This window comes from Schistocerca cancellata, chromosome 6, assembly GCF_023864275.1.
Source record: "Schistocerca cancellata isolate TAMUIC-IGC-003103 chromosome 6, iqSchCanc2.1, whole genome shotgun sequence".
Classification (NCBI taxonomy): Eukaryota; Metazoa; Arthropoda; class Insecta; order Orthoptera; family Acrididae; genus Schistocerca; species Schistocerca cancellata.
Genome location: NC_064631.1, coordinates 296,953,030 through 296,978,851, shown reverse-complemented (window position 1 = coordinate 296,978,851; position 25,822 = coordinate 296,953,030). Strand labels below are relative to the sequence as shown.

The window sequence follows — 25,822 nt, the reverse complement described above, 5'->3', positions numbered from 1 at the left end:
AATTATATTCCAAGTCACCCCTCATTTGCAGCTACTACTTGTAAATCTCCAAACTTAAGTACTGTCAATTTCTTTCTAGAAATAAAACTACTAATATTATTTGTTTGAATTGTTGCATAGCATTCTGAGAACACTGCATCCCTTATGTAACCTATTAGTGATGAGTGGGCAACACCCCACAACTAGCAACGAGGATGGGATCGTCTGTTGGCTTGGTGCTTGCATGTATCTTGTTTCAGGTCCAGATGGTTCGCCTCTGTAACATACATGATGATTTTTCAGTCTCTCTTCTCCTAGATTCATCGGTCCAGAGGACAGTGCAGCCACAGCAGCCACCAGAGGGTGTCATCACGACACCTCCTCTCGTCCTACCAATGGCGCTGGACCCGCCCACATTGCAGCAGTCGCTGCCTTCTTCCTGTGGTTCATGGCAGCAAGAGGTGGACGCATACCCTTCTGGTTGTTTTCCGGTGACCGTTTCTGCCAGAGTGCAGGCTGAATGGTGGGATACGGCCGGAAGCTGGACGTCGCCTGCAGCCACAGCTTCTGATCCATCAAAGTGTCTACGCTCCTGCATCCCTCGCCGTGGTCGCACTCCATACACAATGACAGTCCATCGCTTTTGGGGGGAGGAATGTTCTGGTGTAACCACAAGCACCGGAACAAAGATATGGAATCCAAGAACAGAGAAGGTGGTGAAGAAAAGGTGCCCAATGGTGCGCAGAATTGGACCATACCATGCCAAGAGTGACAACTGGAAGATAGGAATATAAGTGATACTCCTGCTAGCCTCGGCTGCACAGATCAGCACCAGATCATGGACATTAGTTATAAGTGATGTGTGTCAACTTGCCTGAACAGTTCACATATCAAGGACTCTAAATTATATTGAAAATCACCCCTCGTTTATGACTACTACTTGCAAATCTCCTGAGTTATGTATTGTCAATCGCGTTCTAGAAATAAAGCTACTAAGATTATTTTTTTGAACTGTTGTATAGCATTCTGAGGACAATGCATCCCGTAGGCACCTTATTAGTGGCGAGTCAGTAAGACCACATAATGTGTTGTTTGAAATGTTAAATTAAGTCAAAAGATTAGACTGGGCTTCATAACTAACAGAATTCCTGTCAACTTAAAGTGATAAATAAATAAAAAAGAATTAATTATAAATGGAAGAGGAGGTTGTTATGAAAGCTCTTGCGGGGTTAGAAACAACAAATGTGTTTAGTGGAGGGTAAAAGCATGAGCATTTTGGAAGGAACACACAGAGAGAGAAATGGGAAAGAGTACAGGCAAGTCAGGACAATAGAAAGTAGGGAAACATTCCAAAGAGGAAGTTCTTATGGTATACACCAGGGTTCAGTTTCCCAATAGCTCCTCCGCCCTTCTTCCCTCTCTCTCTCCCATTCAGTTTCCAATCGATTCTGCTCTATTCTCACTAAATGAGACTAATTCCACATACTGTATCTCTCTACCACCTTGTGCCAGCCCTCTCTTTGGATTAAGTTCGCATCTCTTTCTTCTGACCTGTACCCATCCCTTGAACCTCCCCCCCCCCCCTCACCCGCCCACCCTCCACCCCTATTTTGTCTTTATGCTCTTTCCAGCACATCCATTCCCTAACTTGTTGTGTGTGTTTTCCGTAGGTATGACTAATTTTTATACTAACTAAACAATTTTTGCTGCTTTCCAGTGCTTCACATGTATAGTGAATAGCTAAACTCTTGCATTTATTACTTATCCAGTCTGTGTTTTGTTGTGGTTCATCACATACTTGTGAATGATAGACCACTGATTTTTCCCAACACAGTCACTATATCCACCATTATGCATGATGTGCATTTTGCAATTTATGTTAAAGAAAACAAACTTTTATAGCAAATAAGCAGAAAAATTGTAATTTTGCAATAGAATTGAATAATGTTCTCTGACTTACAAGATACAAGAGAATGGCACATTTATGTTGGAAATGGAAAAGTAAATTAAAACAAACAATAATGGAAAATCCAAGATGGCCTGCTATACTATATTATTAATTAGCATTTACAGAATGTACACTTCTTTCCTTAACATTTGACTGCAAGAATCATTACCTAACATTCCTCTGGACATTATTATTATTACTATTATTATTATTATTATTATTATTATATTATTTTCATGCAACTTGTTTGTCTACAAATGTTTCTCATCACACATGTAATGATATACAATTTCGCACATGAGAAGTTTCACCTTAACCCTGCCAGAACTTGACATTTTCATGCTGAGCCAATGTAACAGCGCTTGATGGGGGAGGATGAGTGAGGTTAATATTGATCAGGGAGCATTGGTTCCATGTATTGTGACTGTTCATTACTGTTATCTGTGAAGGACAAGAGCAAGAAGATTGGCTAAGGCAATTGACAACAGTGGACTACAATTCATGGTGCTAACATTTTACTGATATGAAACTCGTTGTGAGTTAACTGAATTTCTCACAAGGTTCCTTTCTGACACACGTCAGCTATCTTGACGAATGAATAGTGCTGGAGTGAAAAGAATACTAAACAACTACTTACTAAAATTTACATATATATCAATGAAGATACATTTTAGTAGCTTAGCTCCATCTTTAATGTGTCATTCTTGGATTTTTACCTTTCATCATGTCTTAGGAATGCAACATCATTAAAAGTTACAGATGCAGATCTCACCAGGATAAATACACTGAAATATGACAAAGTCAAAGAAATTCTGATAATGATGCCTCCCTGAGAGTTTTGCTGATGGGCTAAAATTCCAGACTGACACATGAAAATAGTGCTGAAGATCCAAACTCGAACATGCTTAATCAAGTCTGATGTAGGTAAAACCTGAATTGTGTGTTTCTTACTGTTCATGTCTTCAATTTATACTGAGTGCATCAGTAGTACTGCCAATAAATGAACCCATCAAACTGGCTTACGAAATAGGTCTATAGGTGGTCTATTATCCAGCTTAACTGCGGCATGTTGCTATGGGTATAACTACAATTATTGTTCCATTTTTGTGACTCAAAATTCCATTTCCTCCTGCTTTATCTCTTCTCTCTCTCTTCTTCTCTTGCATAAAGTTTTGGCTATACTCAAAAATTTCCATTGTTGCAGGATATCATTCAACTAACAGAAGAAGGAACAGCTAATAGATAGAAGTTAATACTTTCTCAACAAAAGTTTCCCTTAGGATTAACAATAGAGATGTTATATAAGGCATTCAGTACTAACCGATGCCTTGAGTTGGTTCTCATGGTATTGTATTCCTCCTTGTTTATCAACAAGTTTCATGTTTTTCCTCTCAGGATCACCTGGTACAAGTACTGGCTTGCTGGGATCTTGCTGGAAAATAAAAAAATAAATGAATAACAACAACAACAACAACAATAATAATTCTGCGGCCTTGTAATGAGGCTCCCAAACACAGACTAACAAAAAGAATAGTAAAATATGTAGATTCCTTTGCTAATGAAGGAGAATGGATCCAAAATGTTAAAAAAGACTTGGAATTAGCCAAAATCACCAAAGCAGAAATAGACATAAGGAACAATTTTAGAATAAAAGTAGAAAAATGGGAGGTTAAACCAGAGGCAAAATCCTGAAGAACCGGAACAAAATGGAGTGAAGAAAGAAGAGATAACCCTTTAACTGCTCTGGATATGTTAATGCGGGTGTCTTTGTACCTGTCCCTGTGTGCTCTGAGTGTGTTAGATAGATTTTTTTGGCAGTACTAATATGTCATGTACACAGCTAGAGTTCCCCCACAAAATAATTCCATATGCTATTATACTTTGAAAGAATGAGAAATAGGATGTTCTAACATATTTTTCAGGAACACAATCCATAAGTTACTTAACAGGTAAATATCTCTTGACAACTTACCACTAATATATTGTAAATGTTGACCCCAAGATAATTTATCATCTATGTATACCCCAAAAAATTTGGCATAACTTGGACCTTCTGACAGAAGCTTATCTCTAAGACTACAAACCATCTGCTGTGTTTTGTTTTCATTCAGCAGGAATCCATTTGCCTTGATCCAATAGGATGCTTGGTCAATTGTCATTGCTGCACAAGTTTTAAGGCTATTGAAATGATCACTAGCATGAAGAAATGTTGTATCATCTGCATACAACACTGTGGTGGACTTGATAAATGCTGGCAGATCATTTATCATTATTAGGAACAAAAAGGGGCCCAGTACAGATCCCTGCAGAGCACCTACCTTGACTTGTTCTATACTCGACATTTCTTTTCCTACACAAACAACTAGCTTACAATTCTGAAGATATGATTTTATTAAATTAAGAGAGGGGGGGGGGGGGGGGGGGGGGACATAGAGATTCACGTCGTGAAGTGTTTGTGCAGCACAACTATCTGACAATATATTTTCTGTACATCTTCAAAATAGTTGTATTTTTTATAAGTCAACCAACAGGAGCCATCAAGGGCAGTGATGTACATGATCACAACACTAGAACAAAGTATAACTATTTCTGTAACAACATTAAAAATGATTGATAGAAGTCCATATATCAGTGGTTTGATTTGGTATAACAAGCTACCAAACTCTCTAAGAACGTACATGGGAAATGTTTTTAAAACAAAATTAAATTTTTTTCTAATAGAAAAATGTTTATATTCTTTCAACAAATTTTAAGATAGTGATTGTAACATGAGGCATTAGCATATCAGTTGTAATGTGATAAATGTAAAAAATAGCCATGAGAAGCAACAGCTACAGAATATAGTGTATTTTATAAGTGTAAATATAACCATACTGTTAAGTCTGACGTTTGCAAAAGCCATCATTACGATGGCTCCATGCAAAGAAAATGTAAATAAATAAATAAATAAATAGACATGACTAACTTGAGGTTGATAGAGATACTGAAGCCATACAACTTTGTAAATACAGTAGACACTGAGGTAAGAGTGACAGACTACTGCAGGATAGATTATGTCATAATCAATAAACATGCTACAAAAAGCATTAAGGATACAGGGTACTTTTTTGGGGCTCAATATTATGTAATAATCAACACCTACTTCTTTCAGGCACTGTTAATAATGTATATGTTTTACAGATGTTTTATTGATATCAGGTAATGCATCACACTTTCTAAACATATTAGAAGTATTTTGAATATTTTCAAACCTGCTTAGGGATATTAAAAAAGTACAAAGAAATTGATGCAATTTGTTTTTCCAAAATGCTTCCTCAAATTGAGGACCATTTAATCCAATGTTACACATATGAAGGAGACCAAATGTTTACCAGATATGCATTACTTGATGGCTGAAGTTCTAGACCTACTTAATTCCACCTATTATGTATACTACAAGGATAAAAAAGTATCACATCTTACATTTTAATTTTTATAATTTTTTTCCTAGTAAAAATGTTATTTTTTCTATAATTTAGTTGATTCTGCAACAAAGCTTAGGTCTACTACATAAGTATGGACTATTGCAAGTTACAGAAAAAATTAGAGCAATGCTTTATAAACTTTAGGAAATATTTGTACCATTTGTGGGAAATTGCAAATGAAGATATGAGTCCAATTAAACTGCACCTCAGAACATTCCTGAAGCATAGTCTTCATCCTGAAGAACACTGAACACTGAAGATGCAAGAAAGATGTACTGAAGGTTAAATAATGAACTGCGAAGAGAAACAGAGCAGGCTAGGAAAAAAATGGCTAAAAGAGGAATGTGATTCAATTGAAGAACTGGACAGGAAGGGAAGATACAACTTACTATACAACAGAGTAAAGACTAGACAAGAGATCAAAACAGAGCAGGAAGTGCTACTATGGAAATTTTGAGTAAAGATGAAGAGGTGGTGTATAAAGATCGTGACAATGTTGTCCAGAGATGGGGAGAATATCTAAAAGAGCTATATGACACAGATCACAAACCAGAAACTCTGGAACTTGTATTGGTGATGACAAAAAAGGACCAACCATAATAATGGAAGAAGTAAAGTATGCCATAGCTGCAATGAAAAATGGTGAAGCGGTAGGTACAGATAAGATACTAGGAGAAATATTAAAATGCTTGAACCAAGATGGAATAAGAGAAATATTGAGGTTATATAATAAAATATATGGCAGTGTTGAATGGCCTGAGGACTTTCTGACAACAGTAATGATTCCATTACCGAAAAAACAAGGAGCCAAGAAATGCAATGAGCACAGGACAATCAGCCTCATTTCACATGCAGCCAAAGTGATGTTAAGAATAATCAATAAGAGACTTGAAAAAGTAATGGAGGAGAATCTTGGCAAGGAGCAGTTTGGCTTTAGACTCAATACGGGCACCAGAGATGCAACAGGGCTCCTATGAATCTTAGGAGAAAGGTTTATTGAAAAAGGAAGAGACCTATATATGTACTTCGTCGATGTAGAAAAGGGATTTGACAATGTGGTTTGGGACAAGCTGGCGACTATAATGAGGGAAAAGAGAGTGGACTGGAAAACCAGAAGACTTGTAAACTCATTATATCTTAGTCAAAAAGCCTCAGTTAAAGTGAGAGGAAAAAGTACAAACTGGATCAGACTAGGAAAAGGAGTAAGACAAGGATGCTGTCTATCACCCACCCTTTTCAACCTCTACTTGGAAAATATGATTGACCAAAGGTCATTAGATGACAAAGGAGTAGCAACTGGGGGAAGAAGAGTAGGGTGTTTGAGGTTTGCTAATGACGGTCCTTCTAGCCACAGGGGAAAAAGAATTACAGGATTTGGTGGACACCATTGAAGCTAACGGAAAAAATTATGGAATGACAATTAACACAAAGTAAACAAAAGTATTGGCACTAGGAAAAAATAAATAAATAAAAATTATCCTGAATGGAGAAATATTAGAACAGGTGCAAAATTTTGAGTATCTTGGAAGCAGGATAGACACCACCTGGAAGTGCACCACAGAAATTAAAATAAGGATAGCAATGGCAAAAGAGGCATTTTATAAGAAAAGGAGAATTTTATGCAGTAGTCTGGACAGAGAACTCAGGAAGAGACTCATAAAATGTCTTGTATGGAGTGTTCTTCTGTATGGCACTGAAACATGGACTTTGAGGAAGAAAGGCTGGAGGCTTTTGAGATGTGGGCATGGCAGAGGATGGAAAGAATAAGTTGGATGGGCAGAATAAAAATGAAGAAGTACTGAGAAGAGTGGGAGAGAAAATACAGTTACTAGATGTAATAAAAAGAAGAAAAAGAAATTGGATTAAGAAAGACTGACAGACTGACAAAACAGTTTTAGAAAGTTATGTAGAAGGGAAAAGGAAGCAAGTAATGAAGATATTTCAGATTCTGGATGACATGATGGACGGTACAACATACAGCAGCCTTAAGACAGAAGCAATGGATCGCAGAAAATGGGGAGGCAAATGACCTGCTAATATAGCAGAAAACTGATGATGAGTCTTCATCCTGCAGCATTTCTTCATCTTCAAGCTTCCTCTTGGCATTCCTTTTAGCACATCTTGCTTCTTTGGTAACTTGAAGACCAAATCTTTCAGCTTCATGCACCTGTTTGTCTCTCACACACAAACAATTGATCTTCCATACTAGAACCACATTTTATGCCTAAATTTCTCAGGACTTCCAACCTTCCTATCACTCCATCACTGAAACATATCACTGCATCTAGTACACCAACTTTTAATATATTTAATCCTACAAAAACGTTCTTGGATAATCTTTCTCATATGCAATGGTTGAAACTTTCATTTGTATGTGTGTGTGTGTGTGTGTGTGTGTGTGTGTTTTGAGGTTTTCGGGCGCTAAACAGTGTGGTCATCAGTGCCCAAACGCATAGAAACAGGAACACATGTGGTGAAGGGACGAAGACGGACGGCGAACAAGGAGAATGGCTAAAAGACACAGACCTGATGCAGTTCCAAATCCTCACATACAGAGGCAAAACAAGAGGAGAAGAAACACACTAAAAAAGGAAAGGAAACACAAGGAAAAGAGAACAGAAATCGAAGTGAAACAAGTAGGTAATCGTGACTGGCGTACCTCGTACCTAAAACCTGGGTGAGCCAGTCACCCAGCAGCACATTAAAATCCTCTCCCTAAAATCTGAGGCAACAAATTGGACAGGACACAAAACCATAAGACCTTAACCACAGTCGTTGCGTCGTCTTGCAAAATAGAGGGCAAATCCGGTGGCAAGGAAACCACCGCCCTCTGGTCAGAGAATAAAAGACAGTCCAGTAAAATGTGGCGGACAGTAATCTGGACGCCACAAGCACTGCAGATTGGAGTAAAAAACCATGTGTTAAGGGACTGTGCCCGAAGCGGAGGTGAGTGAGGAGAACCTCATCCCACCTGCATGACTGGTAGGACGTACGCCATGGCCGCGTGGTGGCCTTTACCAGACACAGCTTATTTTCACCGACTGCGAGCCACTCCTCCTCCCATTGATGCATAACACGAAAACGCAAAAGGGAGGTAACAGCATGGAGGGGGACGGCACATTCAACAACGTGAGGGAGGGAACATGCATCTTTGGCAGCCACATCCGCCACTTCGTTTCCCCTAATACTCACGTGCCCCAGCACCCAGCAGAAAGAAACCTCCTTCCCCTGCTGTTGCAGGTGGAGAAGGGCATCATGGATATTCTGGACGACTGTATTCACTGGGCACAAGTGTTGCATGGTCTGAAGGGCACACAGAGAATCAGAACAGATGAGAAACTTAAGACTGGGAACAAATCTCATCTGCTCCACTGCCCACAAGATCGCAAACAATTCGGCATCAAAGATGGTAAACGCCGCAGGAAGCCGTAACTTGATGACTCGATCAGGGAAAACAACAGCACAACCAACAGAGGCCCCCTGCTTAGAGCCATCCGTAAATACTGGTACATAGTCGGGATGCTGGTTTAAAATATCATAAAATAAGGAGGTAAAAGCAAACACAGGAGTGCAGCTCCTCCGGTACTCTGATGAGTCTAAAAGGACGCTGGGCCTCTGGAGCAACCAGGGAGGCAGGCAGGTAAAACCCTGGAGTTGGGGTGCCACACGCTCCACACCAAGGGACTCAAGCAAATGCTTGGCATGAATCCCAAATGATCTCGTTGCTCTGGGACGACTGGAAAGGAGACGTTCCATAGGCAGTCGGGCAATGGTAGGGTACGCAGGGGAGGTAGGACAGGCAAGGAATTGACACACCCGTCGCACCATGAGGAGTTTCCTCCGGATGGCGGGAGGCAGTTCCCCTGCCTCAGCACACTGGCTGGGGATGGGACTGGTACGGAATGCACCAGTGGCCAGCCTGATACCATCATGGTGTACTGTGTGAAGAATCTACAGATACGAAGGCCTCGCTGACCCATATACAGTGCATCCATAGTCAAGACGTGACCGGCCAAAAGCCCCTATAAAACTACAGCAGATGCGTCCGATCTGCTCCCCAGGACCAATGGCTCAGACACTTCAAAATATTCAGTGCCTTCAGGGCCACAACTTGGAATTAAAAGTAAGGCCCAGGAACCTCACAGTGTCTCTAAAAGGAAGAATGGTGTCCCTCAGATGCAATTTAGAGGAGGTAAAAGGACGTCGAGAACGATTAAAATGAACACACACACATTTGTCTGCAGAAAAGGTAAAACCCGTCTTCGCAGTCCATGCCTCTAATCACTTTATCGTAAGCTGCAGCTGCCGACTAGCAGTGACAAGACTGGAGGAAGAACAGAAAACAGCAAAGTTGTCCTCAAACAAGGAGCACTGGGCAGGACTACGGATAGTGGACGTGATACTGTTAATGGCGACGGCAAAGAGGGTGACACTTAAAACGCTTCCCTGAGGAACACCATTCTCCTGCACGTACAAATCAGATAGCACATTACCAACCCGATATCGAAAGAGGCGGTGGGAGAGAAAGGACCGAATGAAGATGGGGAGATGGCCACGAAAGCCCCACTGATGGAGTTGATTTAGGATAAGGCAGCGCCAAGTAGTGTCATACACCTTAGTAATGTCAAAGAATACACCTAGACAATGCTGGTTATGTAGGAAGGCCTGTTGGATGGCCACCTCAAGCAGGGTCAAGTTGTCTATAGTTGAACGACATCTCCGAAAACCACACTGAGAGTGACTAAGGAGCTGCCTGGTTTCATTTGTATTCTGAGTGCCACCATAAAGGCATGTACTAAGCAAAACAGGGTCACTAAGGTCTCTAAAAATTGGTTTTATTTCATTTGTAACAGGCTCAGGAAGAGAATGCTTATGATAGTATGATTTACCACTTTCTTTTGGATTTTGGTCATCACATTAAGAATCTGCTCCTTCAGGGCAAAGTCCGTGAACAGGGTTGTAAACTGTGGACAACTCATGAAAGTTGGTGGTCCATACAGCTTTTCTCATTGCTGAAACATCATTCAGTTTGTTTAATGGCTAGTCCATAATAACTATGAAGAGGGTCTATTTCAGTTTCTGTCAATCTGCCTTGGCCAGACAGAGATTTTCCATCACATAGCAACTTTCCTTTCATTTTTCTTCATAGCTTCCTCAATCTACCACCCATCGTCTTTTGCACAAGTCCACAATACTCCAGTTTTGTTACCAAGATATCACCACAAACATTGAACTCATTAATTTTATTGAAAGCTTTAGAGTCCCCATCATCTTGGTACTTCGTATATCTAACATTGCAAATGGGCACCGACTTCTGACATATTCTTAGATCTCCATCACACTCCATAACTTCACTGTAACTGTCATAATTCTTAGAACACTGATGTTCAATATGTCCGTCAGTGTTACCATGGCAGGTGTGGCAGTACTTAGATAAACACTCAATGTCAACTACTTTTCCATTCTCCAGAGAAGTAGCACTTACAACACTATTCAAGGAATGATGTCCTTGTATTTTGCCATGTCACATCAAGTTCAACAGCAATGTCCCTGGTTCCACTAATATTTACAGTTTCTTCTACTGCATGATTTGTAGGTGCTTTAGACACAACCGCCAAGGCACCTAAAACTATTTTTGTGTACTTGCTGAAGATACTGGGAGGAGGAGGAAGGTTCATCAAACCACAAAACGTTTGAGCAGCCTTTTTCACTTTTCCTATTGCATGCATTGCATACACTGACTTCAAATTCACATCATATGAATAACATACAATGTTCGAAGTTATTTTCGAGGTAGTTTTATTGCAAGATCTACACAGAACAACTAATTTTGATGCTAAACCCTTCCTGCTACTTTGTTTTTCAATATTTCCAGACAGCCTACACCATCACATTGTTTACATTTCACCACTTCCTTTATCAAAGAAGATAAGATGCCCACATCAACAACAACAAATCCACTACAAACAGTGTCATGGTTAAGACATCAATTTGAATCCCCAGGAGGGATGCCATGGGAGAGTTTCTTCCCTGAAGAACTGATACATAGGACACTTTCAGCAGTGTGGCTTGCTTTGTTTATAAACTGGTTACCACAGAATTTGCTTTTATTGAATTTTGTGATGCATGGCATAGTTTGTATTAGAATATGTACTTCCACAAATATATATAGCACTTGGGCAACAAACATTCAGTAACACGTGAACAAACTGCTTCAGCGAAACAAAAGTAAATACCAGCAAAGATAATATTTACAGACACTAGAAACCTGCACTGTTGCCAACATATGCAATGTATCATACGTATAATCAATGCAAACAGTAAGTTTACAGTTCTTTTCGAAATAATATTGGTTACTGTACCAGAAATATAGGGGGCATCGCAGCATACATGACTGTAACTTTAAAATTTGGTATATATACAGGTCATTTTTCATTTGAAACCCTATAATGCATATATCAATGTAATCAGGAAAGACGATAGAATTTAATAAAGTCATAAAAAATTTCGATTGTTTTACCAATTATAAGTACCCTGTATCCTTAAACACAACAATACGGAATTTCACTAATTGGACCACTATTGTCAGTCTGTTAAGTACATGCATATAAATACTAAAGAAGCAACAAATGTTATTGAACAGAAATGAATCCTGAATTATCACAATACAAAGCACCTCAAGTATAAACTGGCCCAGAAGGAATGGAAAAGCGTTTATAAGGTAAAAAGGCTCAAATAATAAATAGGATGAATTCTGTGAAACAATATTGAGACATTATAATCATTGTTGCCCAGTTAAAGATGCTAAAAAAACCTCATGCTTAGAAAGAATCCAAAGCTGAAATTACCTAGCAGTCTATTTAAATTAAAGCAGACTGTTCAAGACCTCTTCATATTTTATATATACATTTCTTTTCACTCTGTCTTCAGGCCACAAGTGGCCCATCGGGACCATCTGACTGCCATGTCATCCTCAGTTGAGGATGCGGATAGGAGGGGCGTATGGTCAGCACACCGCTCTCCTGGTCATTATGATGGTTTTCCTTGACCTCTTACCTTATATAGCAAAAAGGATATCATTCTCAAGGAAAAGTATTGCAGAGCCATGAAAATGTGTAGGAGAGAGATTTTGAATTTCAGAGAAAAGGTTCACAGTGATTTAGTCATTAAATCTGACAGTGTGAATAAAGAATCTTGGAAGCTCATTAATCAATACCAGAAAGCACCATCGGACATGAATACGGAAAAAATAAGCATATTGCACAGGGAAAAATTAATAAATGATCTGAGAACAATCTGTGATATTTTTAATAAATGTTTCATCACTCTATGAGGTATGCTAGCTCAACTTGTTGACCAGAACAGTTGCATAAACATTTCATCACCTCAAGGTATAGGCTTTGAATTCAGAACTGTAAGTGAACATGAATTAAGTTGAATAATCAACACATTAAAGACTAAGCACCAAGCTGGCTGGCAAGAGGTGTCTAGTGACCTACTTATGAAATGTCATGAAGAATTAGTTAAACCTATTACCTATCTCATTAGCTGCTGGGGTTAGGGAAGACACCTACCCAGACTCACTAAAAATGTGCATAGTTACACCGGTATATAGGAATGGATCCACAAAACAGGTTGAAAACTTTAGGCCAATTTCATTAATCCCCACATTTAGCAAAATCTTTGATCACAACTCAGTGGCTCTTTCCCAAAAAATAATCTACTCATTGAAACACACGATTTCTGGAAAAACCACAGCATCATCACAGCAATCCCTGAAATTTTACAAACCCTATATAGTGTACTAGATGAAACATATTTGGCAACAGCCATTTACCTTGCTCTTATTAAAGCATTTGATTCATTTAAACATGACCTACTAACAAAAAAACTTCAGGTGTATAGCTTACAAGATTCAGCAATACTACTGCTAACCAACTACCAGTCAGACATAAAGCAATGCACAAAGCTAACCTATCAAATTAAGGAGTACGATGGTTCAAACCTGTGTCCCGCCATCCTGATTCATGTTTTCCGTGATTTCCCTAAATTGCTTCAGGCAAATGCTGGGATAGTTCCTTTGACAGGGCATTGGCTGGCTTCTTTCCTCACCCTCCCCTAACCGAATGAACCCAATGGGACTAATGACCCCACTGTTTGGTCCCTTCCCCAAAATAAACCAACCAACCTATCAAATTAATAACCAAATTGTAAGCTCCCAGTCTTCTAGTGAACCCGTGAAACAAGGAGTCCCTTTCTCTGTTTAGTCTTTTCGAATTGTGTCACCCAGCCACAAAATGATAAAATAGTGAGCTAAGAGGATGACACATCTCTGTTGTTTTTTGGCGATAATACTTGTGAACTTACATCTTCTGCAACAGATGGAGTAATAAATATAATTAAGTATTTGATGAACAAGATTTAAATATAAATGTTAACAAATTGCAGTTATTATCATTTAAGACTGTTTACTCTAACCATACCTCTATAAATAATATAAGGGGAATTGAAGCAAATGTAGTCACTATAGGGCTGGTGTTTGTTTAGATTAGCAATTATCGTAACTGCTCTCTTCTGCAGTCTGAATATCCTATTCATGTAGACTATGGGCACACCACCCCATAGACAAGTCCATGTTGCAAATTCTTAGGCCTACACTTAGATAAAAATTTGTAATGGTCAAATCATATGAACTCTGTATGTGGGAACATTAACAGTGGATTATATGCGCTCAGTACTCTAGCAAAAATAGTTGCAAACCCTGCTATTAAAGCTGTTTGGAACAATATTGTTAGAACTTCAAGTTTAACACACATATTTAGGAACGACACAACAACACATATAAGTCACAGAGTAAGTTGACATGTGTATTCGTTAGCGTTCGAATAAGCACTGAGTCCCAGTCTAGCGGCCGCTGCTCGGCTGGCCGCTTAGGTGGCGCAGCTGCTGCATGGCTGGCAGACAGCGCCGCACTTAGAGGACGCGCGTAATTGCGCGGCGGCACTTTGAATGATCGGCAAGTCACAACACTTTTCCCCCCTTTGAAATTGTTGCACTGGTCTTGATGGAGGTTTCCTGGAGATGGCTAATGTCCATAGGCGTTGTTTGACTCGCTGTAAAGTCTCGAGGAGGCAGCTTCCCGTACGGACGGAAGTGTCCCCGATGATAACGGGTCGAGATGATAGGAGAAGTAGGGGTCGAATCTGCTGTGGCCCCCTGCACCAATCTGCCCATTGTGGCAAGTCCAGTTGATATGACAGGAGACATGGGCGATGTGTCAGTGTCCATTGGAGGAGGAGGCGAGTAGATTTGCTCAGACAGAGGATGGTCCTCCGGTTCCTGCATGGGCACGTCTCCTGGTGGCGTCCGGTCTGGTGCTGGCATCGCGATGATGGTGAGAGGGCTGCGTTGTGAGTATTGAGAGATGCCAAGATCCCGAGCGTCAGGTAGAGCCAAAGGTGGTGTGGCGGCATTCGGAACAGGCGTTGCTGGCACTCGAGGCCGAAGCTGGTCCGAATGACACACTGCAACACCCGTGTCCATCTGGATTTCATACAGGCGTCTGCCACGATGTCTTAAGATGGGGCTGGGCTCCATTTTGGCCACCTGCCATATCCCCGTTCCCAGACGAGGTCGTCGGCGGTGAACCGGCCAAGTGAAGGCACCCGCGGCTGTGAGGTGGGAGGCCGCAGAAGATGAAGCAGCATGCGGGGCTGTTGGCCATGTAAGAGCTCAGCCGGGCTGTGGTTGCCCATGGGGGTGAAACGGTAAAATGCCAGAAACTGGAGAAGCACCTCATCAGCAGCAGAAGAAGAAGTCAGTAGTTTCCGCATCTGAGCCTTAAATGTGCGGACCAATCATTCAGCCTCACCGTTGGATTGTGGATGGGGCCGTGACATGCGTAACGCCGTGACGAGCACAAAAATCCGCAAATTCAGAAGAGGCAAATTGCTGACCATTATCAGTAACAAGAGTAGAGGGGAGGCCTTCCAAAGAAAAAATGCGGGCGAGAGCACTGGTGGTTGCCGCGGTGGTAGGTGACGTGCAACGTATAATGAAAGGAAAGTTAGAGTAGGCGTCAATTACGAGGAGCCAATAAGTACCTAAAAAGGATCCCGCAAAGTCAGCATGAATGCGCTCCCAGGGCTTCTCAGGTGAAGGCCACGGTGACAAAGATGACTTCGGGGCAGCGGCATGTGACGCACAAGGGCCGCAGGCAGCGATCATGTGTGCTATTTCAGAGTCGATGCCAGGACAGTACACATGACGGCGCACCAGAGATTTTGTGCGAGACACACCCCAGTGCCCTTGGTGAAGGAGGCGCAAGACCGAAGCGTGCAAAGATGCAGGTACCACAACACGCGGCGAAGCATTGTCAGTGGAGAGGAGGATAACACCATCCCTAGCCGTGAGGTGGTCGCGCAAAGTGTAGTAGTTCCGCAACGGATCAGAAGTCTTAGTGGTCAGGCATTCTGGCCAACCCTTCTAAATACAGCGTAAAACCCGGGAGAGGGTAGGGTCAGAACCCGTAGCAGCTGCCAGCCTGTCCCCAGTGATGGGGAACCCGTCCACAACCCGCTGCTCGGCAACATCCAGGTGGAAACACAAAAGTTCATCCCAATCGAATGCCTGATCAGGACCCATGGGAAGGCGAGACAGACCATCAGCATTTGCGTGTTGAGCCGTTGGTCGGAAATGAATCTCATAATTGAAACGGGACAAGTAAAGAGCCCAACGCTGGAGGTGGTGTGCAGCATTGTTGGGAAGTGACGTTGATGGATGAAACAAGGAAACAAGTGGTTTGTGATCCGTAACAAGATGAAATTTGGAGCCATAAAGAAAAACACCAAACTTATGAAGAGCATAAATGATGGCCAAAGCTTCTTTCTCAATTTGAGAATACTTTTGTTGGGCATTCGTGAGTGTTTTGGAGGCATAAGCAATGGGTTGTTCCGAACTGTCAGAAAAATGGTGCGCAAGGACTGCACCGACCCCGTATTGAGAGGCGTCTGTGGCAAGAACAAAATGTTGGCCAGGTCAATAAGTAGCCAGGCATGGGGCCTGTTTCAGCATAGTCTTTAATTTCTGGAAAGCCACTTCACATGACGCGGACCAGTGAAAAGGCACGTTTTTATGCAACAGGCGATGCAACGGCTGAGCCACCGAAGCCGCAGACGGTAAAAACTTGTGATAGTATGCTATTTTCCCCAAGAAGGCCTGCAGTTGCTTAACAGATGTAGGGCAAGGAAGGGCATCGATCGCAGCGACAGTTTGTTGAAGCGGACGAATACCATCCCGAGAGAGTTGAAACCCCAAGTACGTGATAGATGCCTGAAAAAATTGTGATTTCTGAAGATTACACTTAAGACCGGCAGTCTGTAAGACATGAAAAAGTGTGTGAAGATTTTGAAGATGTTCTTCAGTGGTGGAGCCAGTGACAACAATGTCGTCCATGTAATTGATACACCCAGGGACAGGGAGCAATAATTGTTCCAAGAATCACTGAAAGAGAGCAGGGGCGCTAGCAACCCCGAATGGCAAGCGTTGGTATTGATAGAGGCCGAAAGGTGTGTTAAGGACCAGAAACTGCCGGGAAGCAGCGTCGAGAGGAAGTTGATGATAAGCTTCTGACATGTCAATTTTAGAAAAATACTGGCCTCCAGCAAGTTTAGCGAACAGTTCTTCAGGACGGGGCATAGGGTAAGTGTCGATGAGGCATTGAGCATTTACAGTGGCTTTGAAATCGCCACAGAGATGAATATCACCATTTGGCTTAGCAACTACAATGACAGGAGAGGACCACTCACTGGAAGTGACAGGAAGCAAGACTCCTGACACAGTGAGATGATCCAACTCCCGTTTTACCCGAACACGAAGGGCCACAGGAATGGGCCGAGCCTGAAAAACTTAGGCCGAGCAGTGGGTTTGATCGTGATATGAGCTTCAAAGTCGTTTGCACGGCCTAACCCAGGAGAAAAAAGGGACGAAAATGTCGTCGACAAGGAATCCAGTTGAGGATAAGGAATAGCGTCAGAGACAATATTGACAGAGTCATCTATGGAGAACCCAAAAACGCGAAAGGCATCAAAACCAAAAAGATTTTCTGCGTTGCTCTGGTCGACTACAAATATGGGAACAGTGCAAATGATGGATTTGTAAGATACCTCAGCATTAAACTGTCCCAAGAGAGAAATTTTCTGTTTATTGTACGTCCGTAATTGCCGAGTGACAGGGGACAGGATTGGAGAACCCAGCTGAAGATACGTCTGAGAATTAATTATAGTGGCAGCAGAACTGGTATTCACTTGCATGCAAACATCTCGACCAAGGATTTGGACAGTGAGGAATAACTTCCCTGAAAGGGAAGAAGTGTAATTGACAGACAACACAGAATCAGAATCAGCGTCATGTTCATGAACATCATGTATGCGGTCAGATTTACAAACGGAAGACGCATGACCTTTCTTTTTGCAATTGTGACACACAGCCCAACGTTGGGGACAATCCTCACGTGAATGTTTTGTAAAACACCGCGGACATGAAGGAAGTTGCCGGGGGTTTTGCTGCAGTTTCTTAGCGAGTTGTTTACGGCTAGGCCGAGGCTGCGCGTGGGACCGCACTGCGGCCACGTCGGCCGGCGGGGACGCGCCGCACACGTCGTCAACAGCGCACAGAGGTTGTATTTCCCCGACATCACCCCACGCTTCTATTTGCGCACCAGCGGCGCGAGAAATTTCAAAAGACTGCGCAATGGAGAGAACTTCATCTAGAGTCGGATTTGCCAACTGAAGGGCACGTTGCCGAACTTCTTTGTCGGGCGCCGACCGGATAATAGCATCCCGTACCATGGAATTGGCATAGGATTCTTTGTGAACGTCAGTAACAAATTGACACTTTCGACTGAGGCCGTGAAGTTCAGCAGACCAAGCGCAATAGGATTGATTTGGTTGTTTTTGACAACAATAAAAGGCAACACGAGAGGCTACCACATGCGTTTGCTTTTGAAAATAGACAGACAGAAGTGAGCACATTTCAGCGAAGGACAAAGATGCAGGATCCTTCAAAGGAGCCAATTGCGACAACAACTGATACATTTGAGGTGAAATCCAGGAAAGGAACAGAGACTTACATGGTTGTTCGTCCGTGACATGAAATGCCAAGAAGTGCTGTCGAATACGTTTTTCATAATCAGACCAATCTTCTGCCGTCTCGTCGTAAGGAGGAAAAGGAGGTATAGCCAACGACGAGAAACGCCCCGCATTTGACGCTGCGACGAAATCGCGAATCGCCACTGTCAGAAGCATTTGCTGTTCAAGGAGTTTTTGCAAGAGTTGCTCGACAGCAGCCATGGAACCCTGTGAGTCAATGGTGAAAAGGAAAAATCCACTACCTTGTCGCCAATTGTTAGAACTTCAAGTTTAACACATATATTTAGGAACGACACAACAACACATATAAGTCACAGAGTAAGTTGACATGTGTATTCGTTAGCATTTGAATAAGCACTGAGTCCAAGTCTAGCGGCCGCTGCTCGGCTGGCCGCTTAGGTGGCACAGCTGCTGCATGGCTGGCAGACAGCGCCACACGTAGAGGACGTGCATAATTGCATGGCGGCACTTTGAATGATCGGCGAGTCACAACAAATATATCCTTTACTAAATTATGGTACTGAATTATGGGGCTGTACTGCAGATACACACCTCAATGGATTAATGTTGTTCCATAAGAATGCTGTTAGAATAATATATGGAGACCACAACCCATAAATCATTTTTTGAATCTGGTTTAATAAATTTCCAAAAGACTTACGTGCACATGATGGGACTATTTTCAGATGCAAACTCAAATTATCCTCACAAAGAAATGTTTATCTCACTTTCTGAATTTTCAGTTGACAGCATGTGATCTTACAATTTGTACTAGAAGTTAGACATATTTTAATTGTATACCTACTTTTGTGGCTTTACATTCTCTTTTGTGTGCTTGTATTGAAGTTTTTTTAATTTATATCAATCATCTGTTTTCTTAGTATTTTACAAGAAATTCTCAAAATCATGTAGAACAGGGCTGACATTTGCAAAAGTCATCATCTTTGTTGACTCTATGAAAAAAATAATAATAAAAAAAAATAAATGTCTTCATTTTAAAACTGTCTTCCAGCTGAAAGTGGGCTGTGATCTGTAGCTCTTTTGTTACTCAATAGCCTGTAATAATTGCATCTGGTTACTGTATTGCATTTATGACTCTCTCTATACATTACCATTACTTCTTCAGTCCCTTTTACAAACACAATTGTCTGAAAGGCATAAAATGAAGACACAGTCAGTAAGTTATAGTTGATGATGTAGTCACTACAGGGCTGGTGTTTGTTTACATGAGCAATTATCTTAACTGCTCTCTTCTGCAGTCTGAATATCCTATCCATGTAGACTATGGACACACCACCCCATAGACGAGTCCATGTTGCAAATGCAAGTGGATTAGTCCACAGTATATTTGTTTAAGGGCAGGAGGAGATATTATGTTTATGAGGAATTTTAATATGTAATTTTTTACAGATGCAGCTGACATGCTCTTTTCATATAAGATGTTCCATCAGTAACAAATGCTGCCTAAAAATTTATGTTTATCAGATGTTTCAGCTGTAGACAGTGATTTGATGTTAATGTCCACTTGAGACTTCATCACAGCAGTCTTATCCTTATTCAACCAAAGTTCTTAAGCAAATCTGGAAAATTCCCAATGACTTTGTTTCCTTTATCCAATTTGTTCAGCAGTTCATGGGAAAGAGTTGCCTACACTTGTTATTGGGGATCAGCCTTTCTGGAACTGGGGCTGTGAATTGTTTAATACATTATATTTAGAGAAGAAAGATTCCATTTCATCTAGAACTACTCTTTCAAGTAACTTGCTAAACACTGGAAATCATTGAAATTGGTCTGTCATTATTTATGTCAATGGTTGCTCCCTTTTTATACCCTGGTTATAGCTCAGAAATTTTAAAAGGTTAGGAAAGATCCTCTGGTCAATTGAACTGTTTATTAAACGTGTTAGTGGTTTCATTAGTCCATTTCTGCATTCTTTAAGAACTGTATATGGAATGTCATCCCAGCCACTATATGTTTTTATTTGAGTCTGGAGATTATGTTCATTATTTCACAAGCAGTTACACTCTTTGGGAACTGCTCAGTTAACTGAGTTTATTGATAGTGTTGATTCATAACCCTTGCAGTACCAGGGATTTAACCTTGGTCCCACACATGGCAGTCAGCTGCACTGACCACTTAGCTATGGGGGTAGACAGAAATGATAAATACTAAACAACAAATAATTTCTGGTGGTTATTTTTCAACTGGCAACCCCCAGCACAACAGTCAGTAATGCGAACCATTACACCACACTGCATGCAGTACAGTTCAGAAGATATCACTGAATCCAAATATGGCACCCTGGATCTAGATCTGATCTTTAGTCCTCTGTATGGCAGCATTGGCATATCCTCATGTTATGGTTGTGTTGCTCACTATGCTGGTTTTTAGTCCTCTGAATGGCAGCACTGGCATATCCTCGTGTTATGGCTGTGTTGCTCACTATAATATGTATCAAAGGTAGCACCTCCCCACTGAAGTTTTGTGATAGCCACTCAGGTCTTCAGCTTTCTTGAGTGAGAAGCTTCCATTGTTGGTTTGTGCCTCAGGGCTATAGTAGTGTTATATATATGGAGGACAACATCTCTGCATTGTCTTCTTGATGATGGGTCGTAGTCCTTGACTTCTTATATGATATTCAACAAGTGATGGAGGCTATAATACACCACAAAATAGCACTTTCCCATGACCATGGAGCAGAAAGAATATATGAAGCTTGTAGTGTTGTAGGTGAATGTCATGATGAACAGAGTTGTGTCCCAGGCTCTCTGTTCAACACCAGTGGAAATTGAGAGCATATTTGCTAATGTGTTATTATAACATTCTGTGACATCATTCAACTGTGAGTTGTAGGCAGTTGTCATGCTGTGGGTGATGTTGCAACATGAAGTTACCTCTGATACCTTCCTTGACGGAAAAACATTTTCACAATCATAGATCATCACCTGAGGGTACTTTGTGCTTCAGAATGATGTTTTCTACATGGAACCTTGCAATTTCTGGAGCTTCAGCAGTTGACAGTTGGCTCATGGGCATCTTGTCAATTTATGTTACAGCAGCACTCCTAGCACATAAATTCAAGACTATAGCACCTGTGATGTTAATGTTTATGGGGTAATGCACTGATATGAATAGTACCCTTATCCAAAAGTACCACACCAACAACTGATACCTCAAAACAAAACAGTTTTGAAAGTGTATTCATTTTATGTTCACCCCATTTTTAGATGTTGCCATTTATTTACCCACCATGAATATTGTTTCTTTACATATATCATTTTACAATAACTGTATTAAAAACTCCCATTACAAAATTCTGCAATGTTGTTAGTAAAAAAACAATGTTTCAAACATGTAAATAGTTGTAAACATTTGAAGGTGGGATGCCAGACATCTTGAAATGTCATGATGGAATATAAATGCCTACAGAGGTGACTGGTTGCAGTTAATTAATTAGTAATCACAGAATTCTATTGCATCCAAAACAGACAAAATTTTTTTTACTAATTTTAATATTATGAAGAACAGCAACACAAAATATGGAAATTAGATAGGCAGTCCCAGTCAACAAGACTGGGGAAAATGTTATTACCATCTTAAGGACAGGAAAAGATCTTTTTTGCACCTTGTTTCATGAAAATTGGTCTTCTGCCTGAAGTAGTTATTATGGACATTCCTTGATAAGAAAATTTATCACATCACAAATGTGCTGACAAGTAAGAAAATCTGTGACTGCTCTTATTTTCTTTGGAACAGATTTTTATTTCTTGGGTGATGGAGACTTTTTTCGACTCAGGTAATAGGATCCAGTCTAAACACACTTCAACATGGTATTGTCAGTCAGCTTAGAAGTTCTTCAAGTGTCTTTGAAAAAATGACAGTGTCATCCTAATTGCAAATACATGGCATGTATTTAAGGTGTTGAAGCAGGTTGTTCATCATACATGCAAAGGTAGTTAAGCATTACATAATCCAAACAGCACAACTTTGAGCTCATATAGGCTGTCAGGAATTATGAAGGCAGTTTTTTCCCAATCAGCCTCATAATCCAAGATTTGCCAGTACCCTGTCTGCATATTCATTGTTGTGAAATACTCTGCTCTTCTCAAGCAGTCTAAGGTGTTATCAATGTGTGGGGATGGGTAGATATCTTTCTCAGTTACAGCGGTCACTCAAGACACACAGATAAACGGTAAAATGCTACTGAGGCTCACAAAAGAAATCTACATGTCAGCAACAATCTAAAGTATTATAGGTGGTCAATGCAGAAATTACATGAGCCATCCTTCTTCACAAGAACCACTGGAGAGGACCAAGGATTCTCTGAAGGTTCACTGATGTCATCTTGCAACATCTTCTGCAGTTCCTCCTGGACTATCGATCGTTCAGCTGGCAGCACTTTATAAGTTTTTCTCCACTTTCTCTTGTATTATCAATCGTTCAGCTCACAACACACTATAAGAGTGCTGTTTAATTGATGGATGATCCCCAGCATTGATATAGTGTTTTATCATGGACCGTTTGGTCTAACTTTTCTCCACTCCAGACTCGAAAGCATCTGGAAATTGATGCAGAGTTGCTATTGCACGAACATTTTTCCTCATTCAGGCCAGGTCCTACTGACAGTTCAATAGTAGGTTCCTCCCTTTTATTATTTGTAATGGTTCTGGAGTACAGTTCTTTGTCAATGACAGTAAGCAACCCTTTCTGGATTGGTTCAGTTGTCCCTACACTACTGAGGCTACCTTTGGCTTTAGGGATGAGTTGTAGCTGTCTGTGAGAATTAGTGTTTCAAACTTCTCCTCGACAACCCATAATGCTTATGACTGTTGCTGCCATGCAGACTTCTTTTGCGAGCCTCAGTAGTTTTTTACAGCTGACAAAAGCTTCACACTTTAACTGCACAACCTGATTGATCACTGACACTCTTCTCATTTATGATGGCAGAGTAACACTGTCTTAACAGCAAACAACCACCCTAAGAAATCTTTGTTATGTGTGCTTGATGGAACAGCATCATTGAACTGGAGCTCTGATCTTCCACAGTCTATGACTGCTTGTAAAGTCTGCAAGAAGTCCCATCTGAAAAATAATGTCACTATTACATACTGTTAAATTAATAATTTTGAAAGGTTGTGTTCTGTCATGATGGTTATTCTTGAGTACACATTGCTGGCAGCTGGATGGCTGGACATATATCCCATTTATGATCTTCAGAACAATCCCTTTCAAGTCTTGGAATATAATCCTCTTTAGCTGATGATGATAAGTATCTGACATTGTATAAAGAGAAGCCTTTGAGTCAAATAGTGCCCAGACTGTAGGCCTTTGATGATGACATCAGTGAAGCTTTCTGACATCTTATGACTGTTGTCAATGGAGGGTTGTTATCTGTGGTGACCTCACTTCCATGGATGGTTAACTCACTTAGCTTTTCTCAATTTGGAGGCTAGTGTGTGGCTGGTACCTCTGTAGGGTGATGGGGAATGGCTATGGCACCTTATGGAGTGGTCTTGCCAGGGTATGGCAATAAACTTCAGCCCAGACATCAACTATACTTGTCTGCAGATGATTGGTATGAATAGGACTTGTGATTGTTCCTATCTTGAGGTGTAACACTCATGAAATATCTGTCGTTCCACTCTGCAATGACATACACTGTGTCCATGGTATACACAAGTAAAAACAGACTGGTGTGTTGTCCTCTGTCTTCCAAATGTCTGTTTTTCATGGATCATTTTACTTGTTAGAGAAGTTGGTTGTAACTGTGTAGGTTGCATGCATGGTTGCCATTTAATGGCAGTGGCAACAGACCAAGTCGACTGAGTCCACACCTCATGGCAAGTTCAACCCGTAGTGGAGATTGGTGCCAATTCAACAATCTCTATTACCTCCTGAAAAACAGCGTCTGCTTTCATGGTTGCTAACTCTTATGCACTTAGTCTGAAGTTTTTGGCTGCCAAATACTCCAAAGAATTAGCTACAAAGGAGTGTCCCCTGGTCACCCAGTATCACCTTGGACTAGAAAAACAGAACTATAACCTTTGCCAGGGCTTTGATTATCTCTCATCCTGCTCTGAAATGAATGGCATCCTACCCAAGACCCTTCCTAAAGTGGCATTCTGTTGTCCACCAATTTATCCCTGTGTTACTCCCACTCTCAAGAGATCATCAGAGATTATATGCCAGTGGCAGACCAATGTGCAAGACCTGCCCAATCTACCCACTCAGTACCTACTACTCCAGGCCTGCCACAGATGTATCCTAACCCATCGGAGGCCGGGCCACCTGTGGAAGAAATCATGCCATAAATTAACTCTGCTGTAAATGCTCACAGTTTTTTATGACAGTATGCCTACCAATCAGCTGTCCATCAGGTTGAATGGCCACTGCCAAACTGTTGCCAAGAACAAAATTGGCCACCTTGTGGCACACCATGCAGCTGAGCACAACATGCTCAGTTTCAATGGTTGCTTCACAACCTGAGCCATCTGTATCCTTCCCTCCACCACCATCTTCTCTGAACTATGCAGTAGGGAGTTATACTTACAACAGCTCCTCTGCTCCTGTAATCATCCTGGCCTTGCCCTCAGGTAACACATTCTTTCAATATCCTCTACCCAACAGTTCCCCTTCCTCTGTCTTGTCACCCCCTCCTAGTTCATGTCCACACATTGGCCTCAGAATTCACCAATCCCTGCCAGCCACCACAACCATCATCCATTACATGCCTAGGCTAGGTACCTGCCACTCCTCCCTCCCACATTCCTAGCTGGCAATCCAGCTGCCTCCCTCTAAGCTGCCAGCCACCCACTTCCAGTCCCTTTCCCTGCCTCACACTTCCCTCTTCATCTACCCAACCCACCTGACACAACCCCCACCACAACCACACAACCAGTCCACCTGCCAAAATACAGCATTTGCACTGTTAGTCCAGCCAACACCATGTAGGATCAGAGGCATGTGTATGCATGGTGTGTGTGTGTGTGTGTGTGTGTGTGTGTGTGTGTGTGTGTGTGTGCGCGCGCATGCATGTGCGCATGTGTGTGTATTTTACTCTAGCTCATCAAAGGATAACTCTGAAAGTGAGCAACTTTTTTTTTCTTCTTTTGTGTCACCTCTCGACAATTTAATGCTTGCATCACATTGGATCTTTGCCTTTCATGGGAAAGTGCTCTACTGATTGAGATATTCAAGAATGACTTATGATTTGCCCTTTCATCCAGAAGTATTTAAATACAAAATAACAAATAAATTCAGGTGGTCAGCTTTTAATTGGGGTG

General features: G+C 41.3%; 1 long non-coding RNA gene across 1 annotated transcript in view; it reads right to left on the bottom strand.

The window, feature by feature from the left end:
• Positions 1-25,822, bottom strand: part of LOC126088555 (uncharacterized) — a 69,926-nt gene that overhangs the window by 15,295 nt on the left and 28,809 nt on the right. The window contains exon 2 of the long non-coding RNA XR_007519965.1: positions 3,249-3,359. This is a non-coding gene — a long non-coding RNA (uncharacterized LOC126088555). The remainder of the gene's footprint in view (positions 1-3,248; positions 3,360-25,822) is intronic.